This window comes from Bos indicus x Bos taurus, chromosome 10, assembly GCF_003369695.1.
Source record: "Bos indicus x Bos taurus breed Angus x Brahman F1 hybrid chromosome 10, Bos_hybrid_MaternalHap_v2.0, whole genome shotgun sequence".
NCBI lineage: Eukaryota > Metazoa > Chordata > Mammalia > Artiodactyla > Bovidae > Bos > Bos indicus x Bos taurus.
Genome location: NC_040085.1, coordinates 19,544,143 through 19,553,469, shown reverse-complemented (window position 1 = coordinate 19,553,469; position 9,327 = coordinate 19,544,143). Strand labels below are relative to the sequence as shown.

Here is a 9,327-nt window from a genome sequence, read left to right as displayed (position 1 = left end):
GAAGATCCCCTGGAAAAGGAAATGGCAACATGCTCCAATATTCTTACCAGGATAATTCTGTGGACAGAGGAGCCTGGTGGGCTACAGTCCATGGGGTCACAAAGAATCTGGCACGACTGAAATGACTGAGCATTCACGCACTACCAGAACAGAAGTTACAAGGAGGCACCTTCACCTCAGTATAAAGGAACTTTATAAAGTGTGATGGATTCTCCTGTAAATTTGTGAGCTCTTTGTGACATGTTCTCATAGAGACTGAAAACAGTTGTCAAGGATTCTGTGGAAAGAATTTCTTTGTGGATATTAAATTTGATCTTTAAGAACATATCATTTGATGTACTTGCCCAGTGGTCCAGTGGTTTAAGACTCTGCACATTCAATGCAGGGGATGTGGGTTTGATCCCTGGTCAAGAAACTAAGATGTGATATGGCCAAACAACGATAACAAAAAACCATCATTGCCAATGAGCCAACCGAGTCTCTCCTGTTCAGATTGCACATTTAAGGGTGATTGATTTATTGTTCTTTAACTTCTGACGTTGCTGCTCCTCCCTGAATTTTCGGTGCTAATGTTACCACTTTACATAGACTATCCAGATATGCCCTATCTTCTAGCTATAATGCCTAGGTCCTCTCGTTTAAACTTATTTATCTTTTACTCTACTGGCTAAGAGAAGAAAGCATCAGAAACACCATCTGTTAGCAAAGTGGGAATTATTTTGCCCTTTGGAGTTGAGTGATGAAAATCTGATGGCTGTGTCTTCAGAGAAAAGCAAAGCTCACAAAGTGTTGGGTGCACACTTGGAGTTTCCTTCATTTCTTCCCTTACACAAGTGCAACTTAGTTTGGCAGTAGTAAGAAAGGGAGAGAGAAAGACAGATGGTAGGGGGGTTGCTGGTGATAAAAGAGGCAGTTACCCCCATCTAAAGAGATTTGGGGAGTACTCTGATCTTTGCTTTGGAGTTCATGGAGTCTCCATTATTTTCCCAGATTTTTGGGGTCAGGACCTTGAGTGGCTCCCTCATGGGCAGTCCTCAGAACTCTTGCTAACATTGTCTTATTCATCCTGTTAACCTCCTTGTGGTAGACAGGTGCACTCATCACTAGGTTATTGTGGAGGAAATGGGAACACAGAGGCCAGGAAAGTTCTAATTTCTCAGTGGAATAGACTGGGTTTTGTCACGCTATAATTCCACTGTTTCCATCAGGTACTTCCTCTTTGAGGAAAAGAAATGAGAGAAGGAACATAGCATTCTGCTTTCCTTAGGAGTCTGGAGATCTCCAAGGGCACATCTGGGGGCCCAGTATTCATGTCTTTCCTGAGTCTTGTCTGTCTGGTCTTTCCCTACTTTGGTCCACCCTCTTTCTTGCTGTCCTTATGTGAAAGGAAGGGCTCTTTCCCCTCCTCTCCTTTCTTCCGCCCTCCCCCATTTACCATTTTTTCCTTTTACCTCTCCACTGTGGCCTCTTGACCTCCCCACAGAGTTACAAAAGTAAAATCCTTGAAGAGATGCTGCTGTGGGAATGTTAATGAGCCTTCCCCACAAAGGGGCAAAGACTTTACTTCACTGAGTTGGAAAAAAGCCCCTTTGAAAAGGGGTTTCTGTGTGTGGTGAAGTGGAGAAGGGAGGGGGAGGAGAGAGAGGGAGGGAGAGGGAGAAAAGAAGGGAGGGAGAGAAAGAGCAAGAGAACGAAAGGAGAGAGAAATGAGAGAGAGATTGAGAGAAATTTAGTAGAAGAAGAGAATATGAAAACAGCACGTTTCCTTCTGTAATTGGTGATTTAATTTTTGGAAAATGTTCCATAGTCATTTGACCTTGTAAACTAGGCATTTAAGTTCCCAAAAAGCTCAAGAGGCACACTCGGCATTGAAGATGATGAAGGATGGGAAAAAAGGACTTACCCTAGCACCCTACCCCCAGTTCCTTCCCCTGTGTGGAAACCTGAGAGGCTCTGGGGGTGGGGGCGGAGTGGGAGGATATTTTGGGCAGGAAGTAGTTGGTGGTGAAGATGGACTCTTTATTCTGGCTTTGTGGTTCCTTTTTATGATATTTGCTAATTTTACCAATATTTTCTATTTTGGCTTCCCTATTGACTTAAAATTTTTCCTCTCTTAAGGGATAAAATACTGTTGGGTGTTTACATCATGGGGCCAAAGCAGGACTTTGCTCAGGACTCCTACTTTTCAAGCAGGACACTGTATCCTTCCTTTGTGAGCACAGGTTGCCTCTGAATTAGTTTAAATGGATATTAGGGTACTCTTATTATCAAAAAATATGTCCTTAAAAAGCAAAGATATGTTGTTGCTTTTGGAAAAAATTGAAGTATACTTGAATGTTACTGCTCAAGCCAGTCATTATGTTTGACTCTCAGAGATTTTCCTGCACGTTGTTTTGTGATATCAGCACAGTAGTACAGTCAAAGAAGCCCAAAACTGTGAGAAACAAAGAGAAGGTGATTGGAATGAGATCCTCTGAGGAAGAGAAAGAAGAGGGCCCAGTCAGGGATGCTAATTCCCAGAGCTCTGTAACTCCTCTGGGTTCACTGTAATCACAGGTAATCACATGCGGAATTTATGGAGAATTCACATTCCTAGCCTCTATCCCTGATCTCCTTAATCAGTCTCTGAGTCTGAAGCCTAAGATTTAAAAATAAACTCTTAAATGATTCTTTTGCAGTTTGAGACAGTTGAGCTTGACTGTTGCTTTTGAAACCAGGTTGTAGATACCTAGGGGATTACAAGGCAATCCATGTACACATGAAGTGAGTCCAGTCTGTGGTCCCAGTAAACAAGATGCCTCCCAAATGTGTGTACTACTGTTGGCCAAATGTTTGTTGATGTGGCTGAGAGTAATACACTTTGAAGTCTCTGAAAAGCGTTTCTAAACTCAGAGTGGCTTTTGCTCTAAAAATACAACCTCAGTCGAATGGGGGTCCGGGAAATTCTTTGGCATTTCATTCAAGGCCTCTTCTCTCAGGACAATACTCTGCTGTTAGCATTCCTCTTTTTCTAGTTTGTAGAAGAGGAGGCATTGTGGAAGCACTTCCTGTACCTTCCTAGGAGTTGGAATCCCATGAGGAATTTGATTTTAATTGCAAGAGAACAAAACTAGGAATCTAGAAACCGTTCTATGATATGACACGTATCCTTTCTATGATAGCCGTAACAATAGCTAATCATAGCTAAGGTGCACTCTGCAGTATCACACCCTTTGATTGTATCACACTCCTTTAATCCTTTAAATAACTTTGCGAGGGAGTATTATATAATCCCCATTTTAGGCAAGCAGAACACCCTATTTTGCAGTAAAGAAACTGAGGCACAAGAGACAGAGTAACTTTCTTGTTCAAGGTCTGATAGCTGATAAGTGACAGAGTGAAATTTGCCCAAGCAATACCTGACTTGACAGCCCGTGTTTTTCACCACAGTGTGACCATTTATTGCCATCCCCCTGATTTCTGTCTGTTATAGGCCTCACTTTCTGGGTGCAGACCTGTAGTATGACTTGAACTTTCAACTTGCAAGGAAAATTTGAAGACCCACAAGTAAATATCTACAAATTATGATTCTTTTAATTACATATATTACCACATGTTCCAGTGGTCTTTCATTAGGGAGTAAGGCAATGAAAAGTAAGGGAAGAGTGCCCTTTGCAGAACTTTATAAAATAAGAAAGCACTGGCAAGCGATCCCTGGTCTTATCAGATGATTTCTGCGTGGCCTCTTTCAGGTGACAGTTGCCATGGTGTTTTAGGGGCAGAGGGAGGGAGTGAGGATCAAGGAGGTCATTCAGTTTGAGTCCTGTCTGGGGTTTCTTTTCGGAGTTCATTTGGCAAAAGATGGCAGGGATTTAAACATTCATAAGAGAAAGGAGAGAAGTTATTCTTTTTGCTTTCCTTGGTTTCTCAATATTACTCTTGTTAAATAAAGGGGAAATGGAGTTTGTGAAGAGGTCAAGGTTGTGGTACAGGAGCAGGAGGTTGTGGGGGAAAGGCATGAGCCTAGCAGGCAGGGGGAGAAGCCTAGGGTCGGGGTTGGTGGGTAGGATATGTGCCTGTGTTTTGAAGGAAAAAATTATAGGAACAATTTGCTAAAGTTCCAGAGAGCCTAAGGTTAGTTGTTTTAAAGAAAATCAGCAAATCAACAAATGAGATACAAACAGTGAGGGGCAAAGGTGGGGTGGGGAGAATGATGACAAAGGCAAACAAACCAAGCCATGGGAAGGAACAATTCAGAGTGCTGGGAAAGAAAGAGTCACAGATGAAAATCTTTGGAGGGATAGGAAAAAAGGGATTGAAATTATGTCCGAAAATGTGAATAACTGACAGCTATCATGGAAACATGGTCAGAGCCTTCAGAAGGCAACTTTAAGAACAAGTGGGTTCTCAAGGACTTGGAGCTAGATGGGGCCATAGGGATCATTTCCAAATCTCTTGCTTTTCAGATAAAGAAACTAAGACCAAGAGAAAGACTTTTCAAAAGATTCTCCAAAACCAGATCTTATCTCAAGGAACTGCCCTTTGCACTACGTAAAGAATAAATGGCTAGAGGCAAGAATGAGAGAGAACCCAAGCAGAAGTAAAACTTGAAAAGATAGCTCTTAATTTCTCCATCTTCTCTAGAATTTATGAACTTTTTTCCTTGTGGGTACCAACGTATTTTAGAAGCCAATTTCATTCTGATAACTTCATACCCTAAGCTATTCAATTAAATAATAATCTATTTCCCACATTGGAGATTATTCCCAGGAATGGGATCCCCCAGTGACTAATTCTAGTATTAAAAAAAGTGTTGATTATGTCGAATTGATTCCTAATCATATTTTAATTGCAAATCCTTTATATCGTCCCTTATTCATTCACATTCATTCAACAGATTTTTTTTTAAATATCTGTTTGCACTAAGTACCTACTGCACAACAGAAAATACAACAAATGTTTTCCAGTTTATTATTATGCAGCTATTTTGTAATGGCTTGGACTTTAATCTTTTGGTGACAGGTCTTTATTTGTTTTGGACATTATTTCCAGTTCCAAACTATGCCACTGCTTTATCCCTCATCCATAATTCCATAAGTCCATAAGTCACCCAAGATTCATAGGGACTTCTGATGTGGTTCCTCATTTATCCTGGAACTGCTTTTATGGCCTTGAAATGAGCCAGGACACATGGTTCTCATGGAGTTGATTCGAGCCAGTTTATACAGAAGATAGTCCAAAGTGAGGAGAGCTGATGGGGCAAATCAAAGCCAGAATACTCGAGGAGAACCAGGAAGAGCTGAAGATTCTGAAGGCAACCAGTTAGTCCAAAGGCGCTGGAATGGGAAATGAGTTAACAGAGAGCAAAGTGAAGAACTGGAAGAGTTGCTGTAAATATTGACTTTACTGGACTTGTAGGTTTGAGGTGAATAGCAACTGGCTTAAACATGGAAGTTAAGGATACATAGTGTACCTAGAAGAGAACATAGGTGAAACATTCTGGTACGTAAATCTTAGCAATGTGTTCTTAAGTCAGTCTTCCAAGGCAATAGAAATAAAAGCGAAAATAAAGAAATGGGACCTAATCCGATTTATAGGCTATTGCACAGCAAAGGAAACCATAAGGAAAAATAAACAGACAACCTATGGAATGGGAGACAATATTTGCAAATGATAAGACTGACAAGCGCATAATTTCCAAAATACACAAACAGCTCATATAGTGAAGTGAAGTCCCTCAGTCGTGTCTGACTCTTTGCTATCCCGTGGAGTATAGCCCACCAGGCTCCTTTGTCCATGGGATTTTCCAGGCAAGAATACTGGAGTGGGTTGCCATTTCCTTCTCCGGGGGATCTTCCCAACCCAGGGATTGAACCCAGCTCTCCCACATTGCAGGCAGATGCTTTAACCTCTGAGCTACCAGGGAAGCCTACAGCTCATAAAGCTCAGTAATAAAAACCAAACAACTCAGCTGATAAATGGGATAAGACCTAGACATTTCTCCAAAGAAGTCATACAGATGGCCAACAGGCACATGAAAAGATACCCAACATTGCTAATTATTAGATGAAAGCAAGTCAAAACTACAATGAGGAATCACCTACTCTGGTCAAAATGGCCATCACTAAAAAGTTTACAAATAATAATGCTGGAAAAGGTATGGAGAAAAGGGAACACTCCTATCCTGTTGGTGGTAATGTGAATTGGTACAGCTACTATGGAAAATGGGCTTCCCTCGTGGCTCAGTCAGTAAAGAATCCATCTGCAGTGCAGGAAACCTGGGTTTGATCCCTGGGTCAGGAAGATCTCCTGGAGAAGGAAATGGCAACCCACTCCAGTATTCTTGCCTGGAAAATCCCATGGACAAAGGAGCCTGGTGGGCTATACTCCACGGGGTAGCAAAGAGTCAGACACGCCTGAGGGACTTCACTTCACTATATGAGCTGCTTGTGTATTTTGGAAAAAGATGAAAACTCTAATTTGAAAAGACACATGCACCCCAATGTTTATAGAAACACTATTTACAATAGCCAAGACATGTAAGTAACCTAAGTTTCCATCAACACATGAATGGATAAAGAAGATGTGGTATATATACACAATGGAATATTATTCAGCCAAAAAAAGAATGAAATAATGCCATTTGTAGCAAAATGGGTGGGCCTAGAGATTATCATATTAAGATTATCATATCAGAAAGAGAATGACAAATATATGATACCGTTTATATGTGGAATCTAAAATATGATGCAAATGAACTTACAAAACTGCAGTAGACTTACAGACAAGGGAACAAATTTAAGATTATCAAAGGGGGAAGGGGGTGGAGGAAGGATGAATTAGGAGTCTAGGATTAGCAGATACATACTACTATATATAAAATAAACAAATATGTTGTGCTGTACAGTACAGGGTACTGTATTTAATATCTTTTCATAAACCATAATAGAAAAGAATACAAAGGCACATATTATGTATATATATATCTGAATCATTTTGCTGTACAACAGAAACTAACACAACATTGTAAATCAACTAGACTTTAAAAAAATATTCATGGCGTACATTTTGGAGAATTCTGTGCCTCCTTGCAGTCAAGCATTTTTATGAGACTGGATTACTTATATTATAAGATAGTACTTATATTATTTAATAATTGTATACTGTTTGATTCTCTGTTCTTTCTCCATCTTAAAGTGCGTTGTACATTTCTTGACCGTTGTACATTTCTTGTACAGCTGGACTTAGAAAAGGCAGAAGAGCTCTTTTCTCTTCTCCGCCATCCTATGTGCGGTTGAGTTCTCTCCTCACCATGTCTTCTCACAAGACTTTCAGGATCAAGCGATTCCTGGCCAAGAAACAAAAGCAGAATCGTCCCATTCCTCAATGGATTCGAATGAAAACTGGCAATAAAATCAGGTACAACTCCAAGAGAGAACATTGGAGAAGAAGCAGGCTGGGTCTATAAGAAGTGGTCTTAACATATGTGGCACACATGTTAAGACCACTTTTTTAAGCAGCCAAATCACAATGAGAACATCACTACTGTAATGCTTGACTCATGATGTTATTTCCTCACTATCAGTCTGAGACCCAGTAATAAATATGAAACGTTGGGAAAAAAGAAAAGGCAGAAGAACCAGAGATCAAATTGCCAACATCCACTGGATCACAAAAAAAGCAAGAGAACTCCAGTAAAATATCTACTTCTGTTTCATTGACTGTGCTAAAGCCTTTGACTGTGTGGATCACAACAAACTGTGGAAAATTCTTAAAGAGATGGGAATAACAAACCACTTTACCCGCCTCCTGAGAAATCTGTATGCAGGTCAAGAAGCAACAGTTAGAACCAGACATGGAACAATGGACTGGTTCCAAATCGTGAAAGGAGTACGTCAAGGATATTTATGGTCACCCTGCTTATTTAATGTATATGCAGAGTACATCATGCAAAAATGCCTGTCTGAATGAAGCACAAGCTAGAATCAAGATTGCCGGGAGATATATCAATACCGATAGATATGCAGATAACACCACCCTTATGGCAGAAAGCAAAGAGGAACTGAAGAGCCTCTTGATGAGAGTGAAAGAGGAGAGTGAAGAAGTTGACTTAAGACCCAACATTCAGAAAATGAAGATCATGGCATCTGGTCCCATCACTTCATGGGAAATAGATGGGCAAACAATGGAAACAGTGACAGACTTTATTTTTTTGGGCTCCAAAATTACTGTAGATGGTAACTGCAGCCATGAATTTAAAAGACACTTGCTCCTTGGAAGAAAAGCCATGACCAACCTAGACAGCATGTTAAAAAGCAGTACATACTCCTTTGCCAACAAAGGTCCATCTAGTCAAAGCTATGGTATATATAGTAGTCATAGAAAAGGCAGAGGAACCAGAGATCAAATTGCCAACATCTGCTGGATCATGGAAAAAGCAAGAGAGTTCCAGAAAAACATCTATTTCTGCTTTATTGACTATGCCAAAGCCTTTGACTGTGTGGATCACAATAAACTGGAAAATTCTGAAAGAGATGGGAATACCAGACCACCTGATCTGCCTCTTGAGAAATTTGTATGCAGGTCAGGAAGCAACAGTTAGAACTGGACATGGAACAACAGACTGGTTCCAAATAGGAAAAGGAGTACGTCAAGGCTATATATTGTCACCCTGTGTATTTAACTTCTATGCAGAGTACATCATGAGAAACACTGGACTGGAAGAAACACAAGCTGGAATCAAGATTGCCGGGAGAAATATCAATAACCTCAGATATGCAGATGACACCACCCTTGTGGCAGAAAGTGAAGAGGAACTAAAAAGCCTCTTGATGAAAGTGAAAGAGGAGAGTGAAAAAGTTGGCTTAAAGCTCAACATTCAGAAAACGAAGATCTTGGCATCTGGTCCCATCACTTCATGGGAAATAGATGGGGAAACAGTGGAAACAGTGTCAGACTTTATTTTTCTGGGCTCCCAAATCACTGCAGATGGTGACTGCAGCCATGAAATTAAAAGACGCTTACTCCTTGGAAGGAAAGTTATGACCAACCTAGATAGCATATTCAAAAGCAGAGACATTACTTTGCCAACAAAGGTTTGTCTAGTCAAGGCTATGGTTTTTCTTGTGGTCATGTATGGATGTGAGAGTTGGACTGTGAAGAAGGCTGAGTGCCGAAGAATTGATGCTTTTGAACTGTGGTGTTGGAGAAGACTCTTGAGAGTCCCTTGGACTGCAAGGAGATCCAACCAGTCCATTCTGAAGGAGATCAGCCCTGGGATTTCTTTGGAAGGAATGATGCTAAAGCTGAAACTCCAGTACTTTGGCCACCTCATGCGAAGAGTTGACT

At 40.7% G+C, this 9,327-nt stretch overlaps 1 pseudogene; it reads left to right on the top strand.

Moving 5' to 3' along the window:
• The first annotated feature begins 7,258 nt into the window (after nt 1-7,258).
• Nucleotides 7,259-7,462, top strand: LOC113899401 (annotated as a pseudogene).
• The last annotated feature ends 1,865 nt before the right edge of the window (nt 7,463-9,327 follow it).